The following is a 19,527-nucleotide window of genomic DNA, read 5'->3' as shown; positions in this document are numbered from 1 at the left end:
ATTTACAGCTAGCAGGTGCGAGCTAGCTCTGCCCTTCCAGCCTCTGGAATGCTCCCCGTTCAAGTTCTGGAGAAACTTTTGGTTTGGGTCACCAGGTTCCTTTCCAATAAGAACACACTGGCGCAGGAGAAAGCCCAGGCCTTGTTTCTGTACTAATCTTCTGTAGAACACAAAACTAAACAGAGCTGAGCGCTGGGCTCTATAGCGTCTGCACATCAGTTCCATCAGCAGAGTGTGTGGTATGTCCTTGCCCCTGCTCCTCACCCCACCCCACTCCTGGGCCTGGGCCCGCCAGGCTGGGCTGGGTGGCATACCTGGCTCCCCTGGTGTTCTTCTGGTCCACAACCAGGGCCTGTGCGGCTGTGCCAACAGACATGGCAGTATGTGACAAGTCACTTCCTGACGTGGCTTTCCCTCCAACCCCCGGAAGTGCTGTGTGGTGTCAGGACAGAGGACAGGATCACTTATGTCCCCTTGGAGAGAAGTCTCACTGCCCACCTGGCTGCTGCAGCTAGGTCCCAAAGGACTTGGGCTCCAGCAGGGCTGAGGGAGATGGTGCCAGGCGGAGAAGGATCACAGCCCCTCCCAGGCCTGGGACAGCAGCCTCCTCTTTGGTTTCCCCAAGCTCCAGCCTCACCCCTTTCCATTCAGACAACTAGATCTTTTCAGAACATCACAGGTAAGGTGGTGTCTTGCTGCATTTGCCATACAACCTTCCAGCAGTTCCTTAAGACAGCACAAAATACACGCATCCCCTTTTGATGTTTATTTTCACACAGCCCACTTTTTCATACCTAGAATATAAGTATGGTACACAGCAAAGGTTTTTATACCTACTAAATATGTGTGGCCGACAGTTTAAGGCTTTTACACTTAGCACATATGTGTACCAGATAAGGGGGTGTGTGTGTGTGTGTGTGTGTGTGTGTGTGTGTGTGTGTGTGTCCGTGTGTGTCCGTGTCCGTCCTGAGTCTTGAACTCTGGGCCTGGATGCTGTCCCTGATCATTGTAGCTAAAGGCTAGACTCTACTGTTGGAGGCACATCTCTGTCTCCAGCTTTATTGAGGCTATCGAGCGTTTCATGGACTTTCCTGTTTAGGCTGCGGTCCTCAGATCTCAGCCTACTAACGAGCTAGGAATACAGGCATGGCCCTCAGTGCCAGGCAAGATTTGTCGACTATAATAAATGGGTGGATAATATCCTAGGAAACTAGTGTTTCTGGTCATTTGGCTTTCAAATACATGACTTATTTGATCTCAGAATATAGATTATGTAGATCAGAAATTTTGGATCAGAATACTGATCTATTAATAATGTTCACATTTTAACTATGAGATGAAAAGGAGGGGTGGGGCTTCTCCATGGATGATTTTAGTTAGGTGAAATCTATTCTTAGTTTTTAAATGTTACTTTATTGTTGATCTAAAGGTGACGTACAGAGGGATTGCAGCTGCATGAGTCAGGTTATGAATACATTTCCTTTCATACAGTGTCTACCCTTCCCTGACTCCCCAGTCCCTCCCTCCCATCCTCACCCATGAGTTGTATAGTTGTATAGTGTCCAGTGAACTCGATTGTGGCACTTCTTTTGATCTTACTCAATTGCTGAGACAAAGCTCAGGGTTCAAGGCAACCGTTCAAGCCTCCCCTCGAACCCTCCAACTCTTGTCCTGGACTCAGGATGCCTCTCACTGAGTGAGGGCAAACAAACCCAGAGAGTTCCTCTGTGTTAGAGAAACACTTTTGGAAATCAGCTCATAAATCCATTGTGTATAAACAGAAACATGGTTTTCTAGAAACAATAACTTTTCCAAAACAAAAAAATCACTGTATATTTTTCATGCCTTACTTAACAAAAAACAGCTGGTGCCTCCTCCCTGTTGCTTTCAATCAGTCCTGCCCTTGTCTCACTTGGTCTGGAAATTCTTCATGCATCCCTAGGAAAAGGAATATAAAGGGGAAAGGATCTTTTACTGTTTGTAGGAAAACAAGGATTCCCAGAGCACACTTTGAGAACTACTGCCATGCTTTTGCGTAAGATGCCCTTGCCTGGATCTTAGGTGACTGCCTCTAACGGACTGCTCAAACCCAGCTTGTGTGCTTCCTCCTCCCTGAGGCCTTTTCTCAGGAGACTGCAATCTGAGAGTCGTGGTTCCTGGTTCGAAGCCAGCATGGGCAGGAAAGTCCCTGTGAGACTCAGTACAGCTCACCACCAGAAAACGAGAAGCCCCACTTAAAGTGGTAGAGTACTAGCCTTGCACAAAAGAGCTCAGGGACAGTGCCCAGGTCCCTGATGCCTGGTCGTAGCTACCCCTCAGCACATCAACATGCTTGATTTTCCTCATGGCATCAGTTTCCTTCCTGACATATTTGTTTCCACCATGGAAACCGCTGGGCCTCAGGCCCTAGCCCTGGGGCTTTGGTGATTGAAAGTGAGTCTCTGGCAGGCTTGGCACAGACCCAGCAAAGGCTCTCTCTCCCTATGTGGGCACCAGAAAGACCGGGACATTCCCCTGAGGCCCTAGACATTTACTGATGAATCTGGGGTGCTTTGACCAGGGTGTGATATTTCTGGGACCTCATTCTTCTGTCACCCCAGTGAGGAAGAGGCTCCCAGACTGGTGCACCTCACAACTCAGCACCAGAAGCTTGGCATCTGCCTCTGTGGCCCAGACCCCTCCCAGCCTCCACCGTGCTGACCCTTCCCACAGGACGCAGGCTGATTGCCTGGGGTTGCCCACAAGCTCTGTGAGGACGCGTCTTCCCACCCCAGCTGCCATCCAGGGCTTGTCCTGCGGTGTTGCCTTGGTTCTGCAGAAGCCGTAAACGGTTGTCCTTGGTAAAGATGGCCCTTCCATCCCCTCCTGGGCAGACACTGAAGGAGAGAATTTATCACCACCTCTTGAGGGGGAGTGGCAGCGTGGGCCTGTACCTAGCCATGCCTGGCACTGTCAGGTCTCAGCTCAGCTCTGCAGATCCCCGAGTCAAGTGTGTCTGTCCTGAAACTGGAGCCTGCCTCCAGGGCTCCAGCCACCCCAGGCCCTCACCACCAGGCAGCTGTTTTTCATTTCTTCAAGTGGAGTGAAATTCGCAGAACATAAAACTGACCATTTTAAAATGAACAATTCAGTATTATGCTGTCATCACCTCTGTTAATTGCAAAACCTGTCCCCACATCCAACCCCAAGCCATTAGCTGTCACTCCCTGTCCCCTGCCTCTCCACCTCTGGCAGCCACCAAGCTGCTTGCTCTCTGTACATTGATGTCGTCCAGGCGAAAGCTGTAGCTCAGTAGTCCAGTATTTGTCTGGCACTGAAACAAAGAAAACAAAACCAATAGGTTTGCCTGTCCTCCATAGTTCATTTGCATCCTGGTGAGTACAGTGGTCCTTTGTACCAGGCTTTCTTCATTCCACAAAACTTAGGCTCCTCCATGCTGTGGCAGGTGTCACCCTTTCCCTTCTGCCTGTATCTGGACACACCCATCCACTGTCCGGCTCCTTTCCGCTTTCGGGCTGCGGTGAGCATTCAACGTGCCTTGTTGAAGCTTTGGGTGTTTATGCCGAGAGTGGAAATAAGGCCCCTGTGAGCATGCAAGCTGTGGGGACTGGCCTGCCAGGGACTGATGGCTCTTGTTGCATAGGTACTCAGGGGACGCCAGGGTTTTCCCAGACCAACCCCCGCTGTGAGCTGTGAGCTGGCCCGTCTGGACTGTGAGGGCCTTGCTTCCTGTCCCTGCAGGGTTTTGGAGCTGTCAATTTGGGGGTACACATTTAACTCCTCAGAGAATCTGGGCAGCTGCTTTTCACGTTATCTTTACCAGAGGCAGACAAACTGGCCTTATCAGAAGCCCAGCCCAGAACATGACTAGTTCTGTGGAAAAGCTGTCCTTCCTAGCAGCCTGTGTCAACTGAGTGACAGAGCAGGAACTCAGAGATGACACCTCTGGGAGCCAGCCTGGAACCTCCATCTGGAGGAGAGAATGGAAGGAAGAAGTCCAGGTTTAGTTCATAGGCCTCAGCTCGGACTCCCTCCCCTGGGAAAATGGGTGGACGAGGTGCTAGTGTCATCTAGGGAGGGGAGAATTCCCAGAAACCAGGGTTTTAGGCCTGTTACTTTTCTTGTTTCCACTTATACAACTGCAACCAGTCCTCTTCTTCCAGCTCCCAAAGTAAAAGTACACTCTCTGGAGTGACACAGAACGGACCTTCTGTCTCCGCCTCAGCTCCGTGCCCAGGGAAGCCCAAGGACTTTCACAAATCCTCTGCCCACCCTTGAGGCCTCTTTCCCCGCAAAGTCAAGTTTATGAAGGTGCTAAGCACTTGGTGAATTTATATATCATTCTCATGTGATCATTCCAGCACCCTCTCCACATGGGAGAAAATGACCTGCCTGCAGTCACGCCAAGCGCCACTCCCCACCCACCCCAGCAGGACAAGCCTGAGCCAGAAGCTCTGAGCCCCACCACGCCACACCCTCTCACGTCCCAAGCTTCCCACCTGAAGCGAACTGCCCAGTTCCGGCTTTAGAAATAGAGGCCCAACCCTGGCCAGCTTCGCCTCCCCATCTCTCCGCGGTGGGCACGGCAGACCCTTCTCAGAGCGGTGTGCCCCCCAGTGTGTCTTCTGGACCCCCAGCAAGTGTGCTTCCCAGTCCTGTGTGTAAAGCCTGCCCCTCGGGTCCATGCAGACCTCCAAAGTGATGGTTCAGGAAGACATGGTGTCGGGACCGCCAGTTCTGGACCAGGTTGGTGTTGCAGGCTCACCCCGGCCTGCCATGAAAGCATCAGGCAGCAGAAGCTACCGAAGCGAGCCCTTCCCGAGGCTTGAGCAGGCCAGTCAGGGCCAAGACACACTTCCCAGTCACCAGGCACCCTGGGTCGATGCCACAGGGGGCCAGCCAGGAAGCCCTGTGTGGCACTTATCCCCAGGAAGCACGGGAGTCTCGTGGGGATGGCACAGAGAAGCCCAGGCGCCTTGCCGAGAAGGTGAAGGAAGCAGGAAGGGAGTTCCTGAGGACTGAGTGTTGCCTCACAGCTCGAGAGGATGGCTGACCCCTGCCCACAGCAGGGCCTGTGCCCAGGGGGACGCTATGGGGTGCAGGGGACAGTATGTGGATATTCACAGAGAAGAGCTTAGAGAGCTCGTGTCGGGTGGCAGGGGGATAAGAAGACCCTCAACCTTCATTCCAGAACATGTGACTCTGGCTGTGCCAGGTTCCCAGCCGGCAACTGGGAACTGGCCCGGCTTGGCAGTACAGAATAGCGTTGGTGACAGCGCAAGGGGCTCCACTGTCCACTGCCTGTGCTCACAGCAGCCCCAGGCCCACAGTCTGGATTCAAGTCCAGCCTCCTGCCTCCCCCCTGCATTTGTTCCTTTGACCTTAGGCTGTTTACTTCACCTTGCTGGGCAACCGTTAACGCACATGAAACGTGAATGTGTTTAACTACTGAATTGTACACAGAAATGGTTAAAGAGGGAAATGAAAAAAGCATGCCAACATCACCCACGCCTCCCAGCTGTGCGCCTAGCCCCCTGGAAGTATGAAACAAAGGCCAGCTGTACTCAGTGTTGGTTGCTGGTGGAGAGTGGACTGTGCAGAGCCAGATTAACAAGTGATTTCCCTCTTCCTGGAAAGCATGAGCTGACAGACCCTCTGCAAGGAGACACCCCCCGCCCCCGAGGCTTCCCCACCCCACTTCCTGAGAGGGTGCCCTGGCTTCAGTCCCAAAGGAAAAAAAAAAAAAAGAACAGCAAAGCTGTGAGGTGTGACAGCAGACAGGAATTTCTCCTCACACCAGAAGGCTGATCCAGAGAAGTTTTGATCTGCCCGTCGTGTTCTAGCGTACCCATCGTAGCCTCCCGACGCTGCCACCCAGAGCGTGCAGCCAGCGTGACCTTCACAGTCCCAGCCTGCTGACCAGCAGACCTGCGTCCAGAGAAGAAGAGAGCTTGCCCAGTGGCACACAGCTGGTGCTGGCCAGCCTGGATTTCAGACCAGGCTGTGTGCTATTTGTCCAGACCCTATCTTCCATTCATAAGGTTTTCAGTGTCTGGGACCCAGAACCATTGCTGTCCTCCATTCCATGGTGAACCAGGAACTCAGAGACCAGCAGAGACACCATTGTGCACACTAAAAGAAACTTACATTTTGCTTGTGAGTCATTTATGATATTAACTGCCAAGTTCTCGTTAGCACACATGTAATAACAGAATCAAAAAATTGAGAAGCTCATTTATGCCAGTAAATCCTGAAACTGAGAAAACTCTAGCTCTCGCTTTTTATATGTGAACTGACAAGAGTCCTGATTTTAGGCATTGAATTGTCTGCCTCGCTCAAGGAATCCCAGAGGTGCCCTCACAGAACAGTGATTGAGCACCACTTGACCACTTTCTAAAAAGTCATCCCACTGTCTGCTTTTCACAACCAAGCACTGAAATGCTCTGGGCCATAGTGGCAGGTGTACAGACCGCTGGGAGGGGCTTGAGTTAATTCGTGAAAAAAACAAGAGCCAGAGGACAAAGATACAACAGTACGGTTCTGAAGGTCAAGAGAGGCAGAAGGCATGGACTTCTCCATTTACCCCCATCCTTTCTGTCTTGATCACCCTCTCCAGAGACAGAAGCTCCTAAGAGCCAGGGTGGGAGGCCAGGAGAGGATGAAATAAGGACATCACCTGAGACAGGACGGAGACAGGCTCTGGACCCCTCTCACCTCACCTGACCTCTGTGCAGTAGGTGGCGCTGTGCCCGCCTTACAGATGAGACACGGCCTCCATGGAGGAAGCCCCTTCCTCCCCCGGCGTACGTCCTGCTAAACCCTCTTCTGAGTGTTTACACACTGTACTTGTATGATGAGATGATATTGCCTTTTTAAAAAGCCGTGCTGACCTCTATTCTCACTCCACAGTATATCTTAGAGATTTTCTTCATGTTAGTTCATAAGAGCGCCTTCATTCATTCCGTGGTGACTGTTGCCATCCATCATCTGGGCAGACCACTGTTTGTTTAGCCAGCTCCCTATTGATGGGTATCTGGGCTGTGGCCAAGTTTTTGTCCTTTCAGAAATAATAAGCACCTCTGGACGCCTAACACCAGAGCTTTCCTAGGGAAGTATGAAGTTGGTCCAGGAGTAGCCAGGCCATGGGACCAGCAGAGTTTTTCTTCCAGTGCAGTCTGTGAGTGGACAGGATGAGAAGTCACAGGACTATCGTGGGATACCAAGACAGCCTCAGTTTCTCCTCCCCTCCCCGGCGTGTGTTCTCTGATCAGACAGCAGGGGCATTTGGTTGAGCCCAGCTTCTTGTGACTTGTGGATGTAGCGCTGCCCCGGTCTTTGGGAACCACAATGATTCCTGGGGTGTCTTGGCTTGTTCCAGAGAGAGGCTCAGAGTTTGGCATAGCGGAGGCACCTGGAAGTTCTGCGCCCTGCTACCTCTGTCAAGGCTGCAGCTTCCCATGATTCTTTTCTCTGTGGCCAGCATCTTGCAGAAATTTTGCCTCCTTTCCCTGCAGCTGTCCAGCCATGGCATTTGCATCAAAATACACAGAATTATTTTTTTCAGCATCTCCAGTTCCCAAGAGACCAAAGGTCAGCATTATGCCCCCACTGTGGGGACAGCTGCTTCGCGCTCTCTTCCCACTTAAATAGTCCCTTCTCCCTCAGAGCCCTCCTGCTGGCACTGACACACGGCCTCAGTGTCTCCCTGGGCCCTGTAAGTTCAGGTGCCTCAGGGCCCTCCTGGCTTTCCAGGGAATTCAGAGTATGGCGTTAAGAGCACATGTTGCAGCCGTGAGTTCCTAGCTGTGGTGCCATGATTCTCCTAGAACGCTGATTTCTGCAGGCTCTGTGCATGGCATGTGGTGAATGGCTGGCCTCACAGGGTGAAAATCTCATTCGTAGGGTTGGGTAGGTGGCCCAGCAGTCAGCATAAACCCCTGGATTCAGACCTCAGTTCCCCCGCCCCGACAAAGAACCTGCCGGTCTGATGCTAGGCACTACAAAATAAGGAGAGAGACATGCAGACAGTGCAGCTGTTTTAACCCAGCTTGTAGAGCGGGGCAAGAAGGACCCAGGAGGCAGCGTCCCTGCCCCACTCTCTCAGAGCAGGGCCTGCTTCTAAAGCTTCTTTCTGGCTTCCTGAGAAAAACTGAGCTCTTGCTCTTTGTTCTTCTTTCCTGCTAAGTGGCTTTGAAGCCTCTATGGGGCTTCTGTTGTGGCTTTCCGAGTTTGGGGACCTCACCAGTGGCAGTTGGCCCTCAGGGGCTGGGCTCCACACACTCCAGCCTCTTGGGCAGAGGACTTCATCCCATTAGCCTGGGGCATACCTGGGTGGCAGGAAGAGTCAGTGTTGATGAATGAAGCCTAACACACACACACACACACACACACACACACACACACACACACACTCCTAGTAGTCTGGAAAATGGTCAGAACTAGATGACATTTATCAATTACTGAGTATTTTGTTGTTTTTAAAACAGAGTTCCAGTCTGAAGCCCCAGGGAGATGTCCATCAGGTCATTACAGTGTTCTACAGCCCTGACCTAGCGCCAGCTGCTCAGGGCCTCTGACCTCTTCCCGCCCCAGCAAAGAACAGCTGCAGGATCCTCCCTCAGCCCCCACCTCTCTGCATGGCCCTCGGCAGGAAAGACTGGGCTCAACAGCTTTAGAGCTGCCATCCACTGTGCCCACACCACACACAGGCCCCTCACTGTGCTGGCTGCACAGTGCCACCTCACCCTGTTGTGCCCTGGAGTCAGGCCACTGCAGGGACAGCTCTGGGTCAGGATGTTCCACAGAGATGGGGCTTAGGATGGCACCTGGCCCCCAGAGGGAGAGCTGCCAGCACTCAGGGCCCAGGCAGTAAATCTTGTGCCTGCCAGGCAGCTCTCCACCGTACTCACTGGCGTTCTAGCAGGGGGTTATACCCATGTGCTGGTACAAGGCCCCAGCCCTGCTCAGCACACGTGTGCTAGGGGTCTCCTATGCCGTCTGTGGTGCACATGCAACCCTTGGGGGACGGATGGATGGTGTCCTGTCTGAGACATCCAGGAACAACACTGGTGGGCAAAGATCATCCAGAGAACCTTCCAGAGTCGGGGGCAGGGGTAGGGCCAAAGGTCCCCTAGTAAGATGTGGGAGCTCGCTTGGGCAGTATCTAGGGGTCTCAAAGCAGGAGCATCTGGACCTTTGCTTCTGTGCACAGGTCTTAGAGGCAGCAGTGTGAGGACACTGGGGCCCCCCAGATGCTGAGGGTGGCCCAGCAGGGTTGGGCAGCATGCCCTTGGCTAGAGCAGGCAGTCATGGGTTAGGGACTGCATGCTTGGTTTGAAGGTGACCCTGCCCTTCTCCCTGGGAAGTGCCTCAAGGCTGACGGGGCACTACCTGGTGGTGGTCTCACCATGGGGAGCCAGAGGGGGCCCAGAAGGAGGCTGTCCTGTGTGGACACACTGCCAGTGAGACGACTGTATTTGCATTCTGCTATCCAGAGCCATTCCCGCGCAGAAGCATCTGCAGGCGTGGCACTGCCAGAGAAAATGCTTTACCATGGGGCAGCAGTGATCAGAGTGATCCCATGCCAGCTCACGAGGGAGGGGAGCGGGCAGGGGCTGGGCTACCTCAGCTCGCACTCAGCCTATGTGGGGTTGCTCTGCAGGGCCATGCACACTGTGCTGGCCAGGAGTAGACCTAGAAACTTTATTTTTCCATCTATTTTTATTGTAATTAATAGAAGGGTTACATTCTATTCACCAGATAGAAGGTGCATGACTTCACAAACATTGACACCCTTTCTCATGTCTTGGGCCCATTTCCCTCTCCCCACCCTCGCCCCTCATCTTGTTTTCCCCCCTTCCCTATCCGAAGACGTAGGAACTTTTTAAGAAGGTTCTGGGGCTGGCCTGGGTAGGCCTAGTTAAGGCCTCGGGGGACGTGAGTTTGGGAGGTTTAAGTCAATGCCTTTGTGGATCCACAAAAGTGGTCTTTGTGGACAGCGATGGAGTTTGCCCGTTGGCGAGTTCTTCAGCAAACATTTATCGGGCATCTACTGGATGCCAGGCACCGTGTATGGATTGGTGACCCTGCCCCAACGGGCCTTGCAACAAAGCTTGTCCTGCTGTTAACAAACCCATTGTGGGCACAGTTCCATACCACCGTCCCAGGACCGGGCAGGGGAATGTTCTAGAAGACTCTGCCCTGACAACCACGATGTCTTGGAGGGTGGTGATGCCTAACCCACTATTGCAGCACCTGCTCTGCACTGTGATGATGGTGGCACCAGAGCAGGGAAGGCTCCAGAAGGGAGCGTTCAAGGCCAGTCCCTTAAACACAGCGTGCCCGCGCAGTTGGCATGACCAGGGGGCGACAAGCAGGTGTCCCAAGTGTGTGAGGTGGGGCAGCAGGCGAGGAAGCCATGTAGGAATGGAGTTGAGAAGCTGCTGTGGGGCCTCGGGAGCCTGGCTGAACGTCCCTAAGCCCCGCGCGTTGGCTGGAAGCAGAAGACAGCTGAGAACGTGTCCTCACACAGAGCAGCTAGAGCCTGAACACCCCCCTCCCTCGCCAAGGCCAAGGCCACAGTGGGCGTCATCCTTGCCCACACCTGCCTGCCGCCTCTGCCCAGTCAGACCACTCACCACCACTCCCCGCCCCCAGGCCAAGACCCAGCCCACTTTTCCAGAAGAACCAGTTGCTGAGTATTTAAGACTTAGAGGCCATATGGTCTCTGTCTCAAGACTCTGTCACTGTAGCCAAAAGCAGCCGTAGCCAGTATGCAATCGGACGTGCAGCTTGTCAGTAAACAGCTGGACAGTTTCAGTGGCTTCAAAGTCAGCCTCTCTCCGCTGTTTCCAGCACCAAAGCTGGAAAGATCCTTTTATGGTGGTAGGCAAACGTGTGTCTCTGCCACCAGCCCCATCTTACAATGGCCCGTACCCCACACCGTGTGGGCTCTGTGTGCCTCCTGAGCTCTCCCCATCGTTCTCTAAGGGTCCCCCCCAGAGACTGCAGCCAGATTCATCTGGCAGGTGAGTCTGCCTGAGCCAGGTATCCTTGGCTATGTGGGCCCCGCCGCACACCTGCAAGGCTCCGTCCCCACTTCTGCAGGTCAGTCCTCAGCCCTCAACCTCCAGAGGTACCCACTAGCCATCTCCGGTGACAGCATTACTACCCCTGCTCTCAGCCCTCAAGGAGCTCTCCTGCCTGATCCCATCATGGCACCCATCCCTTCTTGACATGTTCTTTTTCTTCCTGGTCCTTCCCCCACTTTCACCTGTCCCCATCCAGAAAGTTCCAGAAAGGCAAGTACTGTGCTTTTGTGTACTGCTAAATTCCTAGCTCCTGGGTTGATCTAGACATACGGATAGTACCCAGTAAATATTGGATGGATAGTAGCTAAATGATGGATAGATGGGTGAGTGGGTGAACGGGTGGATGGATGGATGGATAGATAATGGATACATGGGTGGGCAGTAGAATAATGGATGGATGCATGGATGGATGGATAGTAGAACGGACGGGTAGGCAGGTAGATGAATGGAAGGGTGGATGAAGTGAATCAACAGGACTTTTATGTCCACTTCTGCATGTCCAACATGGTTCTTGGGGACTCCAGAGTGAGACCAGTCCCTTTGGAGTTCCCAGGCATCCTGGACCCGGGCTCCAGGGTCCACACCTGAAGGTGCGGTCTGGAGAGCCAGGATAAACGCGCATTAAAGGGCTCTGTCAGGAGCTGGAGGAGGCATAGAGGAGGGACAGCATGGTGTTCCAGGCTCCCCCACCCCGTGGACAGGATTGCTGTTGGTGTTCTGTTGGCGCCCTGGCCCACATGCCACGCATGTGACTCTGCCGTGGTGTGGCTGGTCACAGATCCTTGTTGTCATCAGCTTCCCCCATGGAGGAGAAGTGGGGCCTGCGTCCCGCGCCTGTCTTGCAAGCAGGTGACCAGCTTAATGCCTCCTCCCCCTCGCTGGCAAAGAAACACTCACGAGCAGTTTGGGGACATTTTTCCATGATGAATGTTGTTGGAAGAGAAAGCTTTTGGGCTTGGGCCTGATTTGTAGAAAGAAATGTTTTATGCCACATGCAAGAGAATAAACAGAAAAACCTGGAGTGGAGAACGGCTTGTAGGCCAGATTATTACTCACTGTGAGGAGGAATGAGGATGGGCCCCTACTTCAACTTGTAACCAAAACTTGGTAGGAAGACCTTGAAAGTGACCTGGAATCCACAGCAGTGATAGATGCAGAGCCATGACGGCACTCCTCGCTGGTCAGCTCACTTCAAATGGGTGGATCGGATAGGGCGTAAACACATCTCCATAGAGTGCTATACTGAGAACATCTAAACCTGTCCGGCGCCACAGAGCCACCATCCCAAGCTCGTAAATAGCAGATCTTCTCGTGTTGTCCCTCTTTGATCGTAAATTCTTCCAACTTGTGCCTCATTTTCCTTAAAGACGTCCAAATGTGGGAAGAAGTTGGAACACACACCACATCTCGGAATAATTTGGAACCCTTGATGTGATCCAGACTCACCTGGCACCCTTCCTCTTCCCCCAACTTGCCTTTTTCCATTTCTTTTTTACTTTGAACAAAACCTCTTGTTGGTAAAAAGAGCTTCCTGTTCCCTTTTCTTTCCTGTAAATCATGAGATAAGTTTACATTTCATACCTTTCCTGAAATCTCTGCTGCTTGTGGTCTGACCTCAGAATGGAGGCTTCTGGGAAAGGGGCTCCAGCTTAGAGGCCCTGCTGTGAAACCTGCCCAGGCTGGGCGTGCAGCTAGTGTGTGGATTGGGAAGAGCACAGGTGAATGGTACCTGCCCATCCGCATTAGTTCCCTGTGTTACGTTGAGTTACACCTGGAAAGAGCACAACAGCCCAAGGGAGAAAAGCATTTTGCTCCTTGTTTCCAAGCCTGCTACCCAAGGTGCAGGAAGGCGTGGAAGAGCAGAGGATCCCATTCTGGGGCCTGGAAGCCAAGTCCTAGCTGAGCTGCTCCTTCTTCCCCTTTCCTATCCTGGCCCCAGGCGAGGGGACATACCACCGCCCCCTCTTAGGGTAGGTCTCCCCCTCAGTCACTCTCTCCCAAAGGAGCTTCGCTGATCTAATCTCTCAGTCAAATCAAGTTGGAACCACAGCTTTGATCACATTGCCAGTCTGCCTCAGACTAGAGTTTGAACCCACTCCCATGGTCCCTCTTGTTGCCCAGCCTTCCATTGCTGTGACACAATGTCTGAAGGAGGAGAGGTCTATATGGCTCTCCGTGTGACAGTTTAGTCATGCCTGGCTCCATTGCTTTGAGGCCTAGGAGAGGAGGGGCAGGAGAAGTAGAAACCTCACACACAGTGAATGAAGTGTACAGCAAAGCTGTCCACCTCGTGGTGTTCAGGAAACAGAGACCACACAAGGTCCCACCTCAGAGGCAATCCCTCACTGCTCTGCTTCCCCCAGCCAGGCCCCACCTCCCGTCCTAACAGAGCATTCAGCCAGGAACCCCTTCAATCCCCCAACAAAGTGAGTACCTGCTGAGCCCATCACCTCTCAGGGCGCCTCCTCTGAACACCTCAAAGGGGAGGATCAGGCCTGACACACATTTGTTGTGGTACCTAAACTCTAACAGCCTCCTGGCCTCCTTAGGCGAGTCCTCTGGCTGGCCGACCACACCCCAGAGTACCTCCCCTACCTGCTGAGGGGCCCGGTGAGGCGTTGCTCAACTAACGTAAAGACACCTAGGCCTCCCTCTGGGTCTCCTCTGCAGCGATGTCCTCCTCCCCCAAAGCCCAGAGAAGGAGCTGCAGCAGCAGGATGCTTGCTATCCAAAGAAGTGCTCTCGCGATTATTTATTAATTGTGAAAGGGAAGAAAAAAATAATAGGGTTTCCTGGAAAGGGATAAAAGTTCAATATGATAAACTCCCGTGAAGCAATCAAAGGCCAGGGAGGGCAGAAAAATAAAGGACAGAGAGAGTAGGAGAAATGATGAATCAAAGCCCCAGCGTGCCGGCAGAGGCAGGGAAGGGGCCGTATTTCATGACGAGGGGGGCAGGGCCGGCACTGCGGAGCTACTAGAGCCAGCGCACTAGGCTGCAAGCCTAGGGACAGGAATGTCACCAAGCTGATGCAACTGGAAGGGGTGACCCAGCAGGCACTTCCTATTGTGTGTTCATTTGGGGACAGACCCCTCAGGCGGCCTCCACCAGAGGAAGAACCCCACTGTCTCCTGTGCTTGTTCTCAGTCAAAGCAGATTTTACTCACCCAGGAAAGAAGAGACTCAGGTCTTCACTTTAAAAAGATTGAGGTCAGAGATCATGGCTCGAAAGTGTAAGGACCCAACTTGAGACCCAGCCTTGGCAAAATAAATAAACAAGAACCTGAACTAAAGAAAAATGAAGACACTGTGAATGGGATTCCCACTGCCCGCTGGACACCCCTCTTTCATGGCCTCCTTCCAGACCCGTCTGTAAGTCCAGAGCCACAAGCTTCGGCCTTGTGTCTACAGTTGTAATATAGAAACAGCTCTAAAAACCAGAGCGGGCAGTCCTTTTCAAACCCACTTGCGAACATGCCTTAGACTGTTTCGGAGGCCTCGTGTGAGAGCTCGTTATACCACTGACTGTGAATACACACGTCTTTCTGCAAAAAATTTAATACATTCACTTTTAGCTAATTGAGACTCCGCTGAGGATGTAATACAAATGATAAATGTCTGTACCCCCCCCCCCCGTGGCTTTTAGTTTTGGTGGGGGGGGGGGTTGTTTTTGTTTTTGTTTTTGCTTCTGGATCCATTGTGGGGCTTGAACTCAGAGCCCGGGCACTGTCCCTGAGTTCTTTTACTCAAGGCTAGTATTCTACCACTTTGAGCCACAGCTCCATTTATAGTCTCTAAATGGTTAATTGGAGATAAGAGTCTCACAGGAAACTTTCTGCTTGGACTGGCTTCAAACCACAGTCGTCAGATAGCCCCTTCTCAGTAGTTAGGATTACAGGCATGAGCCACCAGCACCCAGCTAATTCCTAAAAATTTTAATTCATACACAATTTTTAATAAGGAACTGTGGATCCGTAATTGTCATGGTTTGGGCTGCCTTAAAAAAAAAAAAAAGACCTAAAACAGAATCTTAATTCTATGCCCTTACTTATAGCTTCATTTTCCAGACACCACTAATTAGAAATAAATTAGAAATTTGTATCGGTGCTCACAGACGACAGGATGACTTGTGGTTTTTTGGCCTAGCTATTCGGAAGTTCCAGGCTTCCACCATCCACACAGTGCCACAGTACACGTCTTGCATGCTGCTCTGCACGTGGGCAGCCCAGGAAGACAGACACAGGGTCTGTGGGGCTAGGTGTTGTCTCTGAGTTCTTCAGCTCAAGGCTAGCACTCTCCAACTTTGAACCATAGTGCTGCTTGCGGTGTTCTGTTGATTAAATTGGAGGTAAGAGTCTCATGAACTTTCCTGCCCTGGGTAGCTTTGAACTACGATCCTCCGATCTCAGCCTCCTGCGTAGCTACTCAGGATTATAGGTCTAAGCCACCAGTGCCTGGCTCTCTTAACTTTGTGCTCATGGCTGGCATTCTACCACCTGAGCCATGCCTCCAGTCTACCATATTTGCAAGTTATCGGAGACAAGAGTCTTAGAGTCTTGGACTTCTGTGTCCTAGTAGCATCAAGCCTTTTTTCTCAAATCTTGTAAGTAATGGGTATTGCCGACAGGAGCCACCAGCCGATTCTTATTTTTAATAGCACTGCTGTTCTGTCAGAAGCATCTTCCTGCACTGTAAACTTTCTAAACTTCAACCCTGGTGGCAGCTTCTGTTGGTGGCAAGCAGTGAATGCCTGGTCCCCGACCTCTGCCTCCTTCCTGTGGTCTTCTCCCTGGGTGGGGGGGGTGTCTGTGTGTGTCAGGTCACCACCTTTTGTGAGACCCAGTCATCCTGGTCCAGCCCACACCAGCAACCTGGTCTTCACTCATTTTGTCTGCATAGTGACCCTCTTTGCAAATAGGTCACATTCTGAAGTCCCTGGTTGTGGAACTTAAATGTAAGAATTAGAGAAGGGACACAGTACAAGCTTTAATAGTCTGAATTAGCCAGATTTTGCTTCGTCTGCGCCTCTCAGCTATGTAAGCAATGCCTGCTACACTGTGACTTGCCCTTATACCAAAATCCTGTTTCCTGTTCACAGTGATTCCTTGAGAAACCATTCCTCATATTTTCAGGCTCCTCTTTTGTTGTTGTTGGTCATGGTGCCTGATCTCAGGGCCTGGGCGCTGTCCTGGAGCTCTTTTGCTCAAAGCTAGCACTCTACCATTTAAGGCACAGTACCACATTCAGTTCTCTGATGGTTAATTGGAGATAAAAATCTCACAGACTTTCCTCCCCAGGCTGGCTTTGAACCGCCGTCCTCAGATCTCAGCCTTCTGAGTAGCTAGGATGACAGGCTGGGGCTCCAGCGGCTGGCCCTTGAAGCTCTTGTTGATTGCATTGCATTGTCAAGCTTTCTGGAACACAGGGCAGTAAGGCCCAGCCAGCCCACCTGGGCCCCGAGCCGTGGTACAACCCGCTCAACACTCCGCGGTGAAGAAGCCCTGTATGTGCGCAGGCACATGCACACCCTCCAGTGTGGACCCAGCAATCTTTCCATCTAGTCACGCTTGAATTTTGTTTCTTGTTCCTGCCAAAAAGAAAAGAGTCCACAGGTTAACAGCAAAATAGAAAGCATAGCTCACGCGGTCTGCTTGAGAGCATGTTCTCTCGCAACCGCAGAGAGGGATCGAGATTTCAGAAATACCAGGCCCTCGGGGCACCCGGCATTAAATCAATCAGCGAAATTTCACTCCCGGGCTGCCTGCCAAGCAGGGCTAGGAGAGAGAAGTTCTCTGATTTAGTTCAGTCGAAAGCAAAGGGCATGAAATACCAAGTGCTCGCCACTTTGGGGATGGGGGGCTGCAGGGAGGAAGTCCCCTCCCTGGAAAGCTGGGGCTGGAAAAGACCATAGACAAAGCAGAGAGAGAGAGAGTGTGTGTGTGTGTGTGTGTGTGTGTGTGTGTGTGTGTGTGTGTGTGTGTGTGTGTGTGTGTGTGTGTGTGTATGTGTGTGTGTGTGCGCACGCGCGCGCTTGCGTGCGTCTGTCTGTCCGTGTGTCTATAAGAACAAAGGACGGGCTAGGTATTGGAGTCCTGGGCTAGGAACAGGAGTGATGCTGGCCAACAGACACCTAACTCAGCACAGCAAGGGCTCAGCCCTGAGAGCAGAGAGCAGGATGCGGGGAAGGCTAAATTTAGCCCACGTTTCAGGGGAAAACATCGATCTCAAATGTAGCGCTATCATTTAAAGGAAAGTGGAAGCCTTCGGCTGGTCATTGGAGACAATTTCACTTGAACAAATAAAGCCCAGGAAATAAATGGGTGCTTGAAACCAGCTCTTCCTCCTGCTCTTCCCCCGGGTATCCCCCAGGATGGCGCTGGCTGAAGGGACCACCCCACCTCCACAGGGTTTCACATGTTGCCACCCTTTGCCAGTTGTCCAGTCACTGGGCAGAAGACGTTCAGGAGCTGTCATTTTTCTTTTTAATATCAACCTGGTACATCTTAGCGGAGCTGTGGCTCAAGCAGTAAAGCGGCAGCCTTGAGTGAAATAGTTAAAGCACAGTGTCCAGGCCCCAAGTTCAAGTCCCGGTACCAGTACACACAAACAAGACATCTTCAGCCTGACACATCTCACCCTTCTATGGCATCCCAAGCATTGTTTCTGTCAAGGCAAGCAAAGCCATCACTGGGCCCCAACCAGTAGAGTGTCTGTCCCCATTTTTATATTTAGGACACTAATATCTGCATTTGGGCACCAGGGGTCATTGAGATGCTGTCAGGAATTCCTGGCTCTGGGGATGTGGGGCTGACTCTAATAAAAGATTTCCAGCGCATGTATGAAAGAAACCCAACAGCCCCCACTCCCTGTCGCCAGGCCTGGCGCAGGCCATTATGTCTCGAGTTCACAGGAAGAAGTGAAGTCAGTGTGCACAGCAGTGAGGGTCCAACTTAATAATGAATGTGGAGGAAAGAGGAAGGATGTTCAATATTTAAACATTGCAGAATGCTGGCTGGCCTTACCAGCCACTGCCCTCCGCCTACCTTTCAGATAGTCTGACATTGAGCCCTGGCCCCAGTTTCTGCCCAGCCCGTTGTTCGCACAGAGAAGCCCCCAGATTTCCTATCTGTGTTTTCTGCTGCCTTCCAAAAGGAAGGAAGAAAAGTGACAACCTGAAAACTTAAGTTCTCTGGGAGCCCCGGGCTGTAGGAAAGAGTTAGCAAACGCTGGGGTCGTGGCCAAAGCTGTCTTGTTTTCCCGGGGTTTATTTCTCTTGGAACCATCTCGAGTCTTTAGAAGAAGAAAAAAGCTTAATTGTGCACATACAATGCCATTTAAGAAATGTCTATCCAAACACACAGGCTACATGGGTTCTTTAAAAGCTGCCTATAATGCAGAATTCTATGAATCAATTCCTTTTTTCTTCTTGACACACATTATAGAAAAGGAAAAAGCATTCTTTTCAAGAGGGGGAGGAGAAAACATTTGGCCCAAGACATAATAAAATCATGCTCAAGAATGCTGCAAACTTTAAGTCTCTTAGTTAAAGGAAATCAATACTTTTATGATGAAATATTAATCATACTAAAAACCAAGTCAAAACTCCAAATGCAGAATAGCCAGGATGACATTCTCTTCTAGTGTTTGCAAAGAGGTACAAAGAAAAGGCACCTCAAAGTGTAGCCCCTCCAGGACCTCGTAAGCTCCCTTTCCACAGACACCTCACCTTCCATGTCGGCCTTCCCCAAGCCTGGGTTGACGCTGAGAAAAGGCCAGCTGGAGGAAGGAGCTGTGCACAGGTGTGTACACATTGGTCACACACACACACGAGCAAAGAGAAGGACTAAGGAAAGCTGCTTGTCCAAATCCCTAGCTGCTGCCCCCTCCCTCCCTATCCAAGCCTTGGACCCACCATGATTGCTCCCCAAGAGACTGGGGAAGACGGGGGCCATGCTAGTGGGTAGGGCCATAGGAATGAGTCGTTTACTTCCGGGTCAGCTTGGTTGAATGGGGTCATTTCACACAGTTCAATCAAACGCATGCAACTCGATGACACGGAGTCGTCAAGCGTGTCTGCAGGGTGGCAGAGCCTGAGATCTTAAGAATCTAGGTGGAAATAACCAGGATCCCGTTTCTCAGAAGTTACTTCCATATCCAGGCTTGAGGCTTTTTAAGACTTAAGATTATTAAAGGAAAGCGCTCCGTGTCCCAGCTCCATGTCCAGCCTCCAGTCACAGCAGGTGACTCGGGGGTGGGGGAGATCTTCTCCTTGCTCACATGGTGATCTGAAGAGAGCTGAGCCCAGGTTGGGCCTCACCGGGCCACATTCAGGGTCCCCCCAATTCCAGTCAAGTAATCAGAGGCGTGCTCGGAGCTCAGTGTCGTGCAGTTGTTACCTGCCTTACACAAGCACCTGCCTGTGGGTGCAGCCTGTCTTC

The 19,527-nt window shown here is 51.8% G+C and overlaps 1 protein-coding gene across 8 annotated transcripts in view; it reads left to right on the top strand.

The window, feature by feature from the left end:
• Positions 1–19,527, top strand: part of Clec16a (C-type lectin domain containing 16A) — a 132,271-nt gene that overhangs the window by 97,385 nt on the left and 15,359 nt on the right. The gene's annotated exons all lie outside the window — the stretch shown is intronic.

The sequence above is a fragment of the Megascapheus bottae genome, chromosome 36 (assembly GCF_031878675.1).
Source record: "Megascapheus bottae isolate mThoBot1 chromosome 36, mThoBot2.hap1, whole genome shotgun sequence".
Lineage (NCBI taxonomy): Eukaryota > Metazoa > Chordata > Mammalia > Rodentia > Geomyidae > Megascapheus > Megascapheus bottae.
This window is presented reverse-complemented; position numbering and strand designations above follow the sequence as displayed.